The sequence below is a fragment of the Sciurus vulgaris genome, assembly GCF_902686455.1.
Source record: "Sciurus vulgaris genome assembly, chromosome: 8".
Taxonomy (NCBI): domain Eukaryota; kingdom Metazoa; phylum Chordata; class Mammalia; order Rodentia; family Sciuridae; genus Sciurus; species Sciurus vulgaris.
Window position 1 is genome coordinate 144,301,269 of NC_136468.1, and position 17,418 is coordinate 144,318,686.

General features: G+C 38.4%; 1 protein-coding gene and 1 pseudogene across 12 annotated transcripts in view; one reads left to right on the forward strand and one right to left on the reverse strand.

The window, feature by feature from the left end:
* The window catches only part of HECTD4 (HECT domain E3 ubiquitin protein ligase 4), a 175,664-nt gene that overhangs the window by 29,666 nt on the left and 128,580 nt on the right, over nucleotides 1–17,418 (forward strand). The gene's annotated exons all lie outside the window — the stretch shown is intronic.
* LOC306668956 (nuclear cap-binding protein subunit 2-like) lies at nucleotides 6,317–6,807 on the reverse strand (annotated as a pseudogene). The gene has a single exon. The product of its transcript is annotated as a nuclear cap-binding protein subunit 2-like (transcript).

The window sequence follows — 17,418 nt, forward strand, 5'->3', positions numbered from 1 at the left end:
AATACCAGTATATATACATACATATAAAGCATATATGTATATTTTAAAATACTAGGGTTATACTTTATATAATGTTTTACTGAATATAAGTTTTAAGTTTTTCATCCATACTTCCATTTGACATGGCATTTCAGGAGCATCACAGAGCCTATTTCAAGGGCATCCTAGAGTCTGTTTGATAGGACTTATTTCTTTTAACAATAAAATTGGTCAGTTCCTTAACTCTTCCTTTCGAGTTGCTTTCAGAAATGGAAAGGTGTTAGAGTCGTCCAGATAAAGCACAGATCCTCCTAATACACCCCCTCCTTGTAGAGCAACTCCTGCATTAATATAGTTTATTTCTTAACATCAAAGCAACCATAGATTTTCTCTTTGCTTAGTGATTTGATTAAATAAAAAATTTAAAAAGATTTTTTACACCTGCAGTAAGACTTCTTGGTCTCTAAAATGTTCAGCTTTAAACTTCACTGTCCCACCATTTCATGGCCTGTCATCTCTGTGGCCTGTTAAACCAAGGAAAGAACTATTTCTGCTCAAGCTTGGGATAGGGACACTGGCAGAGCCCATAAGATGACAGCCTGAAAAAACTCAGGCTTGGAATTCTGCATGTTGCCTTATTACACGTCACCCATATAAATGGAATGTGTTTATAGTTCATCTGGCAAGCAGTTGGCATGAGAACAAACACAGCTTGGGCCACCATACTGTCCTTATGTTCTAAATCAGCATTCTTAACACCTGCTGCAGGGCCCCCTCTCCTGCCTGAGCATCTGTGCTTTAGGGAACCACAGAGTATGATGTATCTCTGAGCTCTCTTGAAAGAAAAGAAAGATCGTGAACCTCAGCTGCACATTCTGTTCACTAGGGGTTCAACGTGTGGTGTATGCATATTGAGGTTAGTATTAAGAATGGAAATGCAAGCAAATTCCTTAAGTTTACCTGGTTTTTTATTTCAGTCACTGGGTTAGTCCCAGTTCTGGAGTCTCATTTTTCAGAGACCTTAACTAGCAGTTACCAGCTCATTTATTTTAAGTTTTCTAATTCAACATTGCTCCCTTTCCTGTGAAATAGAAATACATATTTTACATTGTAAATGTATATATTGATGGGAAAAGATGCTGAGGTATGAAATAATAGGGTCCACAGGGATTGGGAACAGTAGTTAGAATGCTAAATTTAACCCACAGATTTGTGTCGCATACAGAGGTTTTAAAAAATATTTGAATTTAACCAGGCTTAGTGACACACTTGTAATCTCGGCTACTTGGGGTGCTGAAGTAGAGAATTGCGCATTCAAGGCCATCAGGGGCAACTTAACAAGACCCTGTCTCCGAAAAAGTGGGGGATTGCTGAGGATTAGCTCAGTGGTGGATGTCCCTGAGTCTGGTATGCAGTCCTGCAAAAGCAAATCCCAGACCTGAGTGCTGAATGAGAGATGCATTTGGCCCCAGACCTCACCGTCTCCCTACGTATGGGTGTGTGAAATACTAACACAAAAGTGATAACCTGTTTCTACTAGGGAAGATCTTATTTAGGAATGTGAAATTCCATGTCTCCTCTTCTCCCATTAAAAAAAATGAGAGCAACCAAGGACAGTCACTGGACACATTTGCCTGCTCCTTTCCTACCCTTGAATTCATGACTGGGGAAAGGAAGACTCAGCAATTGGTAAGACTGTAGAAATCAAGTAACTTTGGCAGCCTCAATATAAAAAGCTTTATCTCTTGCTTTTTGTTATAAAGTGGTTCCTTCTGTCTATGGAAATCCAGATGTAGCTTCTACCATTAGATTGCCTTAGTTTTGTCTTTGAGAATGCATGATCTGCTATTTAAATAGCTTATTTTAGCAATGAGGGCCAATTTATATGTATTTGTTCTTTTGCTTTCTTTCTCGGTCTCTATTTTTTTGGGGGGGTATTGGGGATTGAAGCTAGGGGTGCTTTACCCCTGAGCCACATCCCCATCCCTTTTTATTTGTTGAGACAGGGTCTTGCTGGATTGGCTAAAGCTTTACTAAGTTGCTAAGTCTGACCTCAGACTTGTGATTTTCCTGCCTCAGCCCCGCCAAATTGCTGGGATTATAGGCGTCTATCACCATGCCTTGCCAGACTTCATTCTAAAGAAAAAGTTAGGGTAGCAGTGGAAGGTGGGAAGCATTTCCCAAGTTGCCCCTGATAAGAATTACTGGAATGCCCTTTGCACACACACAGACCCAGGCCCTTGGGTGGAGGGCAGAAGTATATGTCTTTCTAACTAGTTCTCCAGGTGATTCTTACCAGGCATGTGTGGGAAACGTGGGTGGTATGGGCTAGTTCAGAATATGGGCACTGAGTGAAGTGATCTCGGCCATTGTTTTTTTCTAGACCAACCATTTTCTTATGGGGACAGTAGTCTTCCTTACTTAACTTAGGCTGTGGTTTTCCAGATGAAGGACTATAGTGAATAGAAGCTTCTTAGCACAGTTTTTGGTACATAAGAAGCATTTGTTAAACGTTATTTCCCCAATACCAGGCTTTCTATGAACTCTTGAGCCATAGCTTTCTAGAGCATTCGGGAAAGACTGACATTTGCTTTCTTTTCTTTCTGAAATAGCACCTAGCATCTAACAAAAGCATAACATATTGATTGGAGAAAATTTCAAAAACTAAAAGGAATAAAATATAAATTACTTGTACACAGTTATTTCATGAATTTACTTCTGACAAATGCTATAACAATTAATATATAGCCAGTTTTCTTTTGGAAAATAGTGAATTTCCCTTAAATTGCTTATTTTGCTGCTTACATTTTGTTTCTTATATTAAGATTTTGCTTGTTTGGTTGGTTTTTGTTTTCATACACAGTGATTAGAATCTTTGTGTGTGTGTGTGTGGTACTGGGGATTGAACCCAGGATCCCATGCATGCTAGGTAACTACTCTACACTGAGCTACACTACAGCACCAAGCCATGTTCTTTTTTTGTGTGTGTGTACCAGGGATTGAACTTGGGGCACTCAACCACTGAGCCACATCCCAGCCCTATTTTGTATTTTATTTAGAGACAGGGTCTCATTGAGTTGCTTAGCATCTTGCTTTTGCTGAGGCTGGCTTTGAACTTGTGGTCCTCCTGCCTCAGCCTCCCAAGCTACTGGGATTACAGACGTGTCCCACTGAGCCCAGCAAGCCATGTTCTTAATGCTTGATACTCATTAGTTGGTTCTAGAATCTATTATAACATGGCTGCAGATTTTGGTTTTCAGTTTTAGTTGTTTCACTAAAAACAGTGTAGGATATTTCTTTCTTTTTTCTTTATTTTGGTACTGGGGATCCAACTCAGGGATGTTATACCATGAAGCTACATTACCAGCCCTTTTTATTTTTTATTTTGAGACAGGGTCTCACTAAGTTGTCCAGATTGACCCTTAAATTTACGACTCTCCTGCCTCAGTTCCCAAATCACTGGGATTACAGGTGTGTACCACTGTGCCCATCTGTCTATTTTATTTATGTGGTTGTTGTTAGTTTTTCTCCTTAAAGCCATTATGAATTAGAAATGGTTAGAGTTACGGTTGTCCCAAGAGTGACTTCTAAAAAAATGGAAATAAAAATTTGTTACTAAAAATTGTTAAGTGATTTATAGAACTTGCCTCAGGAGGCCTTGTGAAGGGATTTCAGTCACAGTTCAGTACTGTTCAAAGCCCATGCCGTTGTCTTCCTGACATGGTTGGCCTCTTCCAGGCCCGTACATGCAGCTCAGCTTGTTTAGCCACAAAGGCTGAAGATGCTACTATGCACGATATATAGTATTGTCTTTTTTTTTTTTTTTAAATCAGAGTTGTTGTAGGTAGGTCTTTGCAGCTTGTTTTTGTTTTTCCACTGACATATTTTAGAGTTTTGTGTACCTTTGGCCTCCTTTTTATTATATTGGTGTAAGGGATTGAATCCAGGCCTTGTGTGTGCTAGGTGAACACTACTACTAAGCTACATCCCCAGCCCCAGTCTCATTATTTAACTTCCTCACACATTATTTAGCCCTTCTTTTGGTGGATATTTTATGTGGATTTCACTTTTTTCTTAAATACAATGTTCAAAATCTTTGTGGGGTTGGGGAGATAGCTCAGTTAAGGCCCAGGGTTCGATCCCCAGCACCACACACACACACACACACACACACACACACACACACACAAAGAAAAAAACAAAAACAACAAAAAAAAAACACCAACTTTGTATCTCTACACATTTTGAATCCTCACAGTGCTCTTCAATACTTTCTGCATCAAAAGCCATGTTGTAAATAAAGCTTGTTGAATTGAATTTGGGGAATGCTGTGTAATTGAATTTATTTATTTAGAAATAGAATTCAGTAGTATTTTTGTCAAATATTTTGAAGTACATTTTGGGATCATATCTCCACTAGCTACCCATGTGCTCTGGAACATCAAGGATGCAGGTTGAATTCTTAAAACAAATCTATGTAACAAAGATATTTTAAAACCTTACTTATTAGAAATTTATTTTCTATTATAGTTGATACAGCTTATATTCAGTGTAATAAAAAATGATTTGACATGTCTTTGTAGGTGATTTTGTCTGTAGTCTTAAGACTTAGTGAAATTTTGAAATTGTGGTTACTTGAAGAAAAAAAAAGGAACCTCATATTTCATTGTATTAGTAACCTCTGAATATTATAGAGTGTTGTAAGTTAAATGAACATCAATATGGTAAATTGCAGTCTTTTATTTTTTTAAATTTTTTAATTTTTTTATTTTTTGTAAGTTGGTCCAGCTTTATTGAAATCTGTTATAGAAGACACAATTCAAATAAGAATCACAGTCTTTGGTTTTAAGGCCTGTAGAATCTGAGTTTTTTCACCACACAAGAATACAAAATATATTAGTTCGAACTACATTGTAAAAAACAAATTCTAAAAATGAATAATGTGTCCTGATTGTTTGCAAATGATTTCTTCCTAAGCACTTAACAACTGTTATAGCTCTTTAAAAAATTAAAACAGTTTAGAATTTAATGAGAAAACCCACGTTTATTGTAACGTGAAAGCTATTCACATTCAGCCCCAACTTTCACAAACTACTGGAAGATACTTTGAAAAAAAATTCACATTTTTTACATACTAGGGAAAATTATACTCACATATAATATTAGAAATCACCTCTTGCCTTACAAATGCAAAATAAATTCTCTAGACTCCCCTGGCTTGAATCGTAGTAAGCACAATTTGGGAAAAATAAAAAAGACTTCAGTTTGAGAAGTAGCTGAAATAGACACTTTCTTTAAGAAACCTTTCTCTGTTTTTGTGAAGCATTCTCTGTCATCAAGCTCTTTTAAAAAAGAACTCATTCTATTCCCAGGACTACATTTAAAATGGAAAGAATAAATCTGATGGCCTTTACAGCAAACTTCATCATGTCAAGGAAATCCTTTAACACATGTCTCCTGATACTTCATTCCATTTTCTACTGATAGTGTCTTCTCCCACCCACTAGAATATGTGAGGTTTTCTGTATTGCAAACCCTTGCTTTGTTGTTGTTGTTAGCTTTAGGTAAAACATCTTTTGAAAGATGTATATATTTCTTCAAACCCTGCACCTACTTTTGTGTTGTGTAAGGAATGGAAGTGGGACATGTCCCTGGGACCATCTCAGGTTTACTTACTTCTATACCAACTAGTTAGGAAGCTCCCTTGACCCTTTAAAGACCAGAATTCAACATAAAAAACATATTCAGTTGTCAAACACCTGTTGCTAATTTAAAACAAAGCTATACCACATAGCAAAATTCCATTTATTAAACTTTATCTCGTGCAAACTTAAATTTTAAAAAATATTCATTCCAGGCCCCAGTGTAGATCATGAACCTACTTAAGAAACAAACATGGTAAAACAAATTATTACATTTTTCCATTTTCCTTTAAAAAGTGTGGCATTTTTGGCTGACGGAATAATCAACATTATAGATCAAACCTATTGCTAAGGAACACTTTGTGTTGTTGGGGAGGGTTCTGGGGATCTAACCAGGGCTTTGAACATGTGAAGCAGGCACTGTACCACTGAGCCACATCCCCACATCCCCAGCCCCAGAGAACACAATTTTAGACCTGGTAACTGAAAATCATCTGGTAACTTGACACATGGCCAATATTCTAAGATTAGAATTAAAGGCATTCTTTTGTATTCTGTCTGTCCTTTAATAATTTTCAGGAGAAACCGTGTAAAGGCTTGCAGCTCAGTAGACACTGATGAGACTGTGCGTAACGTTCTTCAACAAACTCAACAGGCCAGTGGAGGGAGTTTTGCATTGATGGGGCTCTCACTTCTCACTGCTTTTGTGCCAGTTTTCCATAGCCACCTTTCCCAGCATCATAGTCTTGTCGATACTCATCTCGAACCTGCCCCCTGATCGCCCACGTCCATATTGCCTGCCCTCCTTAAAGCCTGCATCCCAGTCTGTGCGAATGATCTGGTCATCCAGACGTGTTCCATTTATATACCGCATGGCATTTTCTGCATCTGCTCTAGAATAATATTCCACAAAACAGAATCCACATGCTGTTTTTTTACTTTATCCAGACCCATAATGATCTTCTTTATGTCACCACTTTTGCTGAAAAGTTCATAAATTTGTTCTTCAGTTGTGTAAAAGGAAAGATTTCCAACATACAATGTACAGCTTTTCTTCAGTAATTTTTCTTGTTCTTCATTATCACCCTGGAAGTGCTGTTCCCGGTACTGGCTCAGCTCCACATAGGAGTCGCTGCGCAGTGCCTTCAGGAGGCTACCTGACATAGTGCACAAAGGTCGACAAGGACGTGGCTGTCAAATTGCAGTCTTTTAGAAATAACTTTCCAAGATGTAAAGTTTTTTGGGTATAGTTATGTGGTTTATGCTTCATTTTATTATCTCTTAACATTGCTTAAAGAGAAAGAACTTCTTTGATGAAAAATCATACTGGAAAGAGAAATTGAATTTTAGGAGTATTGTGACATTTCAGAACATATTATAACTTTATCAGGGTTTTTTTTTCTTTTATTTATTTATGTATTTTTGGTACCAGAGATGGACCTAGCATGCTTAACCACTGAACCACATCCCTAGCCCTTTTTAATTTTTTATTTAGAGAGGGTCTCACTGAGTTGCTTGAACTTGTGATCCTCCTGCTTCAGCCTTCTAAGCTGTTGGGATTCCAGCTGTGTATCACCACGGCCAGCTATCAAGTTTTTCACATATGGCTTTGGTGGCAAAAATTTTAAGCAAATCCTACCGAAACCCGTAATGTTCTAGGTCTTTTTCACTGTTGTGGAATACTTTTGTGTATTCATCCTACATCATTCTAGACACATATTTTAAAATTCAGAAGTAATACTAAAAGTAGAATTAAGATAGGGAAGTTTATGTATTTTACTTTAATAATTGACAAAACTTTTACAAGTGTGAAGTTTCAGGTTCCAGATAAAGACCATGAAAACTGAATTTTTTTTTCCTTAATGTTTTTCTGATCATGGGACAGGACTAATAGTTCAGCAATGAATCCTCTACCTCTCAGATACTGAAAAGTGACATTCTAGGTTATGAGTCCAGTTAGGCTTTCTCATGTCCAATGTGGAAAATGGATGAATAATCTTTGGGCTGATAGTCATATTATTTTGGGTGAGCAATGTTTGATGTGTCTTTTTTGTTGTTGTTTTTTGTTTTTGTTTTTGTATCGGGTATTGAACAGGGGTGCTTGATCACTGAGCTCTTTTTATTTTTTTATTTTGAGACAGGGTCTTGCTAAGTTGGTTAGGGCCTCACTAAGTTGCTGAGACTGGCTTTGAACTGTGATCCTCCTGCCTTTGCCTCCTGAGTCACTGGGATTATAGGCATGCGCCACTATCCCAGCTGACCTGACAATTTTGCCTGAAGAGTATCTGGATTTGCCCTGGCTCTGCCAAGATGGGAACTGGAGAATAACTAAGGGACGTGTATTGTGTTCTTTTTTAGTGGTTCACCCTTAGACTCTGCTCCTGGCCCCCAACACCATAGTCTTAGCTAGGAGAGGTACATTTACTTTTAGCTACTTGGATATTTTTTCTGAACATTTGTTCTTTGCAGACTTAGGAAAACAGATGAATTTGAATTCTAAAGTGGCGACTTTTGTTTAGTTTTGTTTTTTTAAATTTAACCTTTAATGAATGAATGAATGAATTTTTTTTCATGCGATGCTGAGGATTGAGCCCAGTGCCTCACCCATGCTAGGCAAGTGCTCTACCACTGAGCCACAACCCCAGTCCAAAAGTGGAGACTTTTGATTTAGAAGAAATACCAGTAGAGCGGTAGAGAAGGTTTCCAGGCAGTTTTAATTAATCAGGCACAGCTGTGAGCAGGAATGGAGGAGGACAGATTCAGTGGCACTGATAGGCAGCATTTCTCCTGTTTCTTAGTAGTCCTCAGGTCAGCCATGGTGATCAGTGATTTGCTCATCAGTGAGTTGCTGGGTGCATATTTGTATTCTGGCCTAACCTAGCCAAACATTACAGGCCATGGTTGTAGAATTGATGTTTCTAATCTGGTGGTCAGCTGTGGACGACACTGACTTCAGCTCCCTCGCTCAGGCCTGACTGGGGAAGGTGCGGCAGAGGCCAGCGGTGTCAAGGAGCAGTGCTCGGAGTACGTTTGGAAGTGACCTTACCATACCTGGCACTCTTCCTGTTGTTCTGTTTGTTTCGTTTTGTTTGAGGGGGAAGGTGTATGTTCTCTTGGGCAGCATTTTTAGCCATTTGCTCATTGAGTAAATACTAAATGAATATTGGTACCTATTATGTGCCAGGTTCTCTGGTGCTTGAGATACGTTAGTGAACAAAACAGGCAAAATTAAAATCTGTATTGACTGTTTGAAATAATTTTGAGTAAGATTTTTCGAAATAGTATTAGCTAATGCTGTTGTGCTTACCACGTGCCAGGGGCTGTGCCCTGGTCCTTATTTCAAGGAAGCAGTTCGAAACATTGAGCTTTTAGTACATGGAAGTGGAATGAATGTGTACCCTACCCTTGAGGAACTTACAGTCTAGCAGAATCCTCTTGGTACCTAACAATTGTCTGTACAACTTACATTCAAATTCAGCATGTGATTGGAATTCCTCCTGTGCACAAATATGAGGACTAACAGAATTTAAGAAGAGAAAGGGCATGGTGGCGCACGCCTGTAATTCCAGTGGCTCTGGAGGCTGAGGCAGGAGTTTCGCTAGTTCAAAGCCAGTCTGAGCAACTTAGTGAGGCCCTAAGCAATCCAGTGAGACCCTGTCTCTAAATAAAATATAAAAAAGGGTTGGGGATGTGGCTCAGTGGTTAAGCAACCCTGGGTTCAATCCCCGGTACCCAAAAAATAAATGAGAGAGTGTGTTGTCATACTCACATCAGATAGCTGTGGTTGGCCTTATTACATGCACTCTATCAGGTACCCACCACAGGCTGGGATTCTCAGCCTTGGCACTGATGACTCTTTGGGCCAGCTGATGTTTTGTGGTGGGGCTGACCTGTGCATTGTTGGGTGTTTAGCAGCATCACTGGCACTAGATGCCAAAAGCACCTCTAGTATGACAACCCAAAATATCTCTAGGCCTCGCCGGATGTCTCCCTGGAGGCAATCCCCCTGCCCACCACAGCCCTCTACTCTAGACTTTAGTCTCCCCCAGACAACCAGCAGCTCTTTCCAGAGGCAGAGCTGATTACAGCATCACCCTAAGCTGACCTTGTGTATCAGCTGATGCTGCTGTTCCTGGACTCCCGGTACCTCCTACTGGGAATGTTTTCATTTCCCAATCATAGAGCCACACTTCGGAGACACCTTTAAATACTTATCAGCTGTGAGAGTAGTGATCTTGTTCTGTTTTTTAGGGCTGAAATGATAACCAGTAGGAGTTACAATATTTTAAATTATTTATTTAAAAAGTTTGTGTATGTGCATATATATATATATATATATATATGTAATATGGTAAGCCTTTTGAAAAAGTATTTTTTTATTTTTCTGTGGTTCACCATCTAAGAAATAGATTCTCACCAGTCTTTGTGTGTGTGTGGTGCTGGAATTGAACCCAGGGCCTCACACATGCTAGATAAGCACTCTATGACTGAGCTACATTCCCAGGCCCTCACCAGTACCTTTAAAGCCCTCTGTGTGCTCCACAATCCAAACCTCCCTCCACCTGGGAAATGACTCTTGGGAATTTTCTGTTTTTCTTTCTCTTTTCCTCATAATTTTATCATATTTGCACACAACCCTAAACAATATAGGTATGAGTTTGTCAAACTTTATTATATAAATGTAGTATGCCATATGTTTTTTTGTTGTTTTGGCTTTACGTGTATTTTATGATTCTTCCATGTTGATGTGTGTAGCTATACTTCAGTTATTTGCAGTGCTGCATCATTGTGCATTTTGTGACTATTGCAGTGTGTCTCTTCTCCAGTTGTTGGATATTTGGGTTGTTTCTGAGTAGTTGTGTTTTTTTTTGGGGGGGGCGGGGGATTGAACTCAGGGGCACCTGACCACTGAGTCACACTCCAGCCTTATTTTTATTGTATTTTATTTAGATATAGGGTCTTACTTAGTTGCTTACTGCCTCACTTTTGCTGAGGCTGACTTTGAACTCAAGATCCTCCTGCCTCAGCCCTCTGAGCTGCTGGGATTACAGGTGTGCACCACTGTGCCCAGCATGTTTTTAATTGTAAATGATGGTACTATGAATATTCTTGTACCTGTCATCTGGTGTGTGTGCAAGAGTTTCTGTAGGGAATTCCCTAGGAGTAGATTGCTGGCTTGTCAGCCATCTGCAAGCAATAGGCTGAATGATGACCTTTAAAGATACCAGGTTCTAATTCCTGTCCCTAGAATCTTTGCACATTTGGTGGGCCTTAAGCGATTCTCATTGTCCCTGCAAGACAGAGACTGAGGGAGATCATACACAGAGTTGCAGGTGGCCTATGATCCGAGGGGCCACAAACCAGACCATGGTGGCAGTCACCAGAAGCTGGGAGAGGCAGGAAGTGGATTCTTTGCTAAAGCCTCTAGAGGGAGTGGAGCCCTGTCAGCACCTGGATTTCAGTCCCAAGACACCAATTTAGGACGTCTATCCTCCAGAACTGTACAAGAATAAGTATCTGTTTCAAGCCAAGAAAATTGTGGTGACTTGTTACAGAAGCTGTTGGAAAGTAACAGTGCTTTTTTTTTTTTTTCTTTCTTTCTCTCTCTCTTTTTTTTTTTTTTTTTTTTCAGTACTGGGGATCGAACCCAAGGACCCAAAGACATTGTACTACCGAGCTATATCCCAAGCCCTTTTTATATTTTATTTTGAGACAGGGTGTTGCTAAGTTGGTTAGGACCTCACTAAGTTGTGGAGGCTGGCTTTGAACTTGCAATCCTTCTGCCTCAGCCTCCCAAACTGCTGGGATTACAGGCATGCACCATTGTGCCTGACTGGGTTAATAATTTTAAGTAGTACTGGGTGAAAGCTATAGGCAAATGGGGCATGGTTGGAGGGGTTGGAAGAAGTAGGTCACTGAAGGCAAGCCCTTGGAGACTGTATCTTATCTCTGGTCCCTTCCTCACCCTCCTTACTCTCTCAACTAAACTTTTAAAAATTTGCACTAGTTTTACATTCAGAATTAGCAAAAATTCCTTGTAAAATGTAGAAGTACCAAATATTGACAAGCATGTGAAGCAGTAGGAATTCTCAGACAATCCTAGTAGAAATATAAATTGCTACAGCGGGCACTGTGGCCCCGGCCTATAACCCCAGTGGCTTGGGAGGCTGAGGCAGAAGGACTGCAAATTCATAGCCAGCCTCAACAACGTAGTGAGACTGTGTCAGAATAAAAAGGGCTAAAGATGTGGTTCGGCAGTTAAGAACCCCTGGATTCAATCCCTAGTACGTACACACACACCAAAAAAAAAAGAAAAAAAGAAAGAAAGAAATTGCTACAAAAACCTTAGAAACAATTTGTCATTATCTAGTTAAAATGAAACTGCAATATGTTGCCAAGCATAGTGGCACCTGCCTGTAATCCCAGCTACTTGGGAGGCTGGGACAGGAGGATCTAAGTTCAAGGCCAGCCTGGGCAATTTATTTATAGAAATAAAGGAATACTCATTATAAAGTAAACACTTGCAAGGATTCTGATGCACACTGTGAATCATTTTCAAAGTTATTTATTGTACTGCACATCCCAGTAACTTCCTATTTCTGCTTTTAGAGTGATAGAGAATAGCTCTTTTTCTTCCATGTGATAGCAGTTCAATTTTATGAAGGCTGCTCCCCCTTCTGACTCGTTTTCTCTTGTAGGCTTCGCATGCCCAATTCTTTAACTGCTTCTCATGCGACACAATTTCCATATTAGTCAAATCACCCTCTTCTGGTTATACTCTGTAGTCTGTTAATGACTTCTTAAAATGAGGTACTTGGAACTGAACAAGATATTCCAGTTATAGTTTGAAAATTGTAGAATATAAATGGGATTATTACTTCTCTTGCTTCTGACACTGGAATTCTACTGATGCATTTTAAGATTGTATTAGCATTTTTAACACAGTGTTGGCTCACGTGAAGCTTGGGTTTAATTCATACTTCATTTATTTCACCCAGCTCTCCTAGCTCTTTTTCTAGTCAGGTCTTCCTTCTGTAGGGTGATGTGGAAAAATGCCTTACTTGTTGGTGAGTTAGTCTAAAATACAGAAGTACCTTTAATGTCTTAACAATTGATTAGTAGTAGTTTTAACAATTGATTAGCTGTTTCAGCTTTTTCAGAACACTACCTGCACATTACCCTGATTTTACAGCTGTAGGAACATACACTGAGAGAGCCTAAGGAAGAGAGTTCTTTGCAGAGGCCAGGGTAGAACCTAGTTCTCCTACGTCAGTGGTTGGAAACTGACTGCTCATTGCATTCACCTGTACAGTTAAAAAACAAAAACAAAACTCTAGACCCCATCCCCTGATAGTCTGAGTTAATTGGACTGGGTAGGGCCCACTCTTTAGTTTAAAGCTCTCAGTAGAATCACGTATCTCCCACCCCACCCCATGCTGGGGATCAAGCCCAGTATCTTGCACATGCTAGGCAAGTGCTCTGTCACTGACTCCCCCCAGCTCATAAAATCAGTTGGTTGAGACCAAATGCCCCAACTCATATTCTAATGTCTCCTCCCTGCAACACATGTATACTCACCTAATTAAAAGACTCAGTGTGGAAGAGAATTATTGTCCATTATTCCAGAAGGCAGAAATTAGAATCAGAGGGTTTCTCTGATGTATAGTGCAGAACAGGTTTAAGTCCTAAGAGAATCATTCATGAGATTTTTATACTTCTCATCATTTAATTAACTAGCATCTGTATGCCAAACACTGCTAAACTCCAGTGATACAAGTATGAGTAAGGCATAGTCTCCCCCTTATGGAGATCACAGTTGGAATGGAAGACGGCATGAAGAAACCTTGCAATTGAGTGTGGTGTTACCTGTTGCAGCTGTATAGTTTCCTTCTGTACTTTGTTTTATATATATATATATTTGTGTGTGTATGTATGGTTCTGGGGATTGAACTCGGACCACTGTACGCTCCCAGTTCAGTTTTGTTTTTGTTTAAAAATTGTCAGAGTCGATAGATAAGGCTGGCGCACACTTATAATTCTAGCTACATAGGAGGATCACAAGTTGAGACCAGTCTGGACAACTTAGCAAGTTGTCTCAAAATAAAATAAAAATTTTAGAAAGGGCTAAGGTTATAGCTCAATGGTAGAATTCTTGCCTAGTATACATGAAGTTCTGCATTCATTCCTCAGTACTGCAAAATATAAGTCACAGTGATTGTCTTAACTATATTATAAATATTTGATGAATATATCACATTATGGAAGACCTTAAGTATATAATTGAAGCAACTAGTAAAGTTAGTCTTTGCAAAGATATCTTTTTTCTTTAAATTCTCCCAATAACATAATAGTATCAAACCATTTTGAGGAGTTCATTTCTACAACTTTCTTTAAATTTGATTCTGTTGATTATTAGGTGTAGGAAGATGATCTGTATTGGTTAAGATTTTATGTTAATGAAAAAAATGATTTTATAACATGGAGGAATTTTAAAATGCAGATTTGATGCCTTGGATCAACTTTCGAGAGCCCCTGTGCACCACCCACCATGTTCTTTTTATGGACATCATTTTTAAAAACCTCACTAATGATCCATTCTTAAGATTGCAGAAACATTTTCTCATGTAGTTTGTAGCAAGCAGACCCTGTGATTGAGGCATGTGTAGAATACTATGGAAACACAGGAAAGCTATTCTGGAAAGTGGGGGTGGGGGAGAGAGGAAATGAGAATTTCTCAAAGTAGGTGGTAATAGAGCTAAGCTAAATTTTGAAAGACAAAATTTACCCTGAATGGGGTGGATTCAGGCACAAGGAAGATGGAAAAATAGAACCCTGCTCATGGGGAGGTGAGAAAAGTCGAAAACTGGGTGGGGGTGAGGACCTCAGGGAGTTTTCATGGAGAAGACAGTCGGAGATTTCTTAGGTGTGGAAGTCTTCACGATTCTGACTGCCCTGCTACCAACTGCAGTTCTGTGAAGCGCTGGGAAATTCACTGAGCGCTAGGCAAAGTTTTTCATGGCTTAGCCAAAGCCAAACAGTCAAGTGACAAGTGGGGTCCATTTCAGTGTCAGCACCAAGCTAGCAGCTAAAATATAGTTGAAGTGTGGAATTTAATACAGTGGTTATCTGTTAGGTTGAAGACTCTTTTTAAAAAAAGAGATGTTGAAAGTGAGTTTGAATGAACATGTTTCCAAGATTGGGTAAAGGTTTTTCAGCTTCAGGTCTACTTCAATTGATTAACTGTCCATTTTTTATTTTAGCTTCATGATTAGAGATAGAGTTCTCTCCTTCCATGCATGATTCATTCACTTATTTTAGAAGAGATCTTTCTGATCTTCTTTGAATTGCCATTTGCCATTCAATTTGGCCATGATTACCATTTTCATATTGTGAACAATGGAAGAAAAATCATAGATGGTTTTAAAATTCCTCACTAACATTTGTGAAGTTTCAATATTCTTCTCTACTAAAAAGTTTTATATTGAGTTTGCAAATCTGGTCAGTTAATCTTTGAAATAATCCAAGTATAAGTTCCTTTTATGCTGACAAGTTCATATAATGAATTGGTTAATGTACTGTATTAGGGGAACATAGTATAATTCATCTCATGAGAGTTGAATGATTTAGTTTTAAACTTTTTTTTTTTTTTTTTTTGGTAGTGCTGAGAATTGAACCCACTTGCATGCTAGGCAGGCACTCTACCACTGAGCTACACCCCTAGCCCTTTTAAATAATTTTTATTTTATTTTGAAAGAGAGTCTTACTAACTTGCCCAGAGTGGCTACCAACTTGGGATCTTCCTGCTTCAGCCTTCCTAAGTCTCTGGAATTTTGGGTGTGTGCCACCATGCCTGGCTTTACATATTTATTTCTTTTTGGAGGTTGAAAGATTTTAATACTCATTGAGAGTTTCCAGTATCTGTGGTGGTTTTGCCCATCCCACCACCATCCAGTCATTTTTCCTAACTGGGAACATAATTAGCCCTACATTATTTAAGATAAACTGCTGCCAAAGTACAACAGATGGGATTTAGGGAAAGCAGTCCCTATGGTACTTGTGATTATTCTTTGTCAGATATGTCCACTAAAATTTAAATATCATTTAAATTTTAAATGTCAACATTTGTTTGACTACAAGTTATTGATTGATTGATTGATTGATCTGTATGGGGATGGAACCCAGGGATGCTCTACCACTGAGCTACACCCCATCCCTTTTTATTTTTTGTTTTGAGACAAGTTTGTGCTAAGTTGCTGAGGCTGGCCTTGAACTTCTGATTCCCCTGCTTCAGCCTTCTGAGTCTCTGTGTTTACAGGTATATGCCACCATGCTCCATCCAGCTATTTAAAGGTAGCAAGTCCATGTAAAAAATATCAGTTTATTTATGATTCTTATATATGAACAGTTTTAACATGTAATTGCTCCATTTATTTATTTATTTTGGAGGGTACCTGGGATTGAACTAGGGGGACTCGACCACTGAGCCACATCCCCAACCCTATTTTGAATTTTATTTAGAAACAGGGTCATACTGAGTTGCTTAATGCCTCATTTTTTTTTTTAACTGAGAAAAAAAGAATACTTATTTTTCTGTTACCAAAATACTACTAAAAATTTTAAATTGAATAAATTGAAAAATTTTAAATTTACTTTTTGAGATGGGATCTTGCCCTGTTGCCTGGGTTGATGCCAAACTCCTTGGCTTACATGATCCTCCTATCTTAGCCCTGTCCCATAACTGGAACTATAGGCACATGCCACCAAGCACAGCTGATATAATTTATTACATAATATTTTATTTTTTGATATAGTATAACTAAACATTGCCCTCTTAGACATTAAGATTGCTTTGCTTTTTATAAATAAGTCTAGAGTGAACTTCTCTTATGCATGTCTTCTAGAACATTTCTTTAGGATAAATTCTTAGAATTACTTTCTATTTGATATAAATATTACACAGTGTATGCATGAATCAAAACATCACATAGTACCCCATTAATATGTATAACTTTAATGTTTTTATGCATCAGTTTAAGAAGAAAGCCAATTAAATTTTTTTTCTATTTCTTTGGGATGCTATAAGAAAAGATCATTTTAGGTTCTTTCTTAACCATTTTAATGAATTGCGTCTGTATTCTGAATAGCAAAGCAGGTAGAAATTTATATTTACATTTAGGGCATTATAGTAGTTCATACCGAGATCCTTAGTTCCTGACTTTTCTGTTAACAATTAGTCTAGTCTCTGTCTTTATATGTACATATAATGTTCTTTAACACTTCAAAAGCCTATCTGTGCTCACTCTTACTTCCATATTTACTTGAAATACAGATTGACATTTCACATCATAGCTTTCCTGTATTTTCCTAGTTAGAAAGTGTAAATAAATTATCTAAAATGTTTTGATATTCTTATGTCAACTATCGGAGTCTTGGTCAAATCCAAATTTGGCCAGCAAAGGATATTTTTGCCTACCTTCTGTTAGACTCTCCAGAATGACTTTTGTTGTTGTAGCATAAAAATACAGGTTATGTGTCACCAAAAAAATTACATTAAGCTGTGAGTTACTTTGGAAGTCATTCTGTAACTGGTATTATTTCAGCATTGATTACAAAAATACAATCAGTGGCCCTTCTCATCAAGGATGATAGGGATCTTCCCTTTAAATAGCTTTCCCATTTTTTAAGAGAAAAATATTAATTTCCTAATGACATTTTGGTCAGGACAGTTACTTTTATATAAGGCCCGAGACAAGTCATCCAGTATTCATAAGTACCTAGAAAGATCCTCATAGCTTAC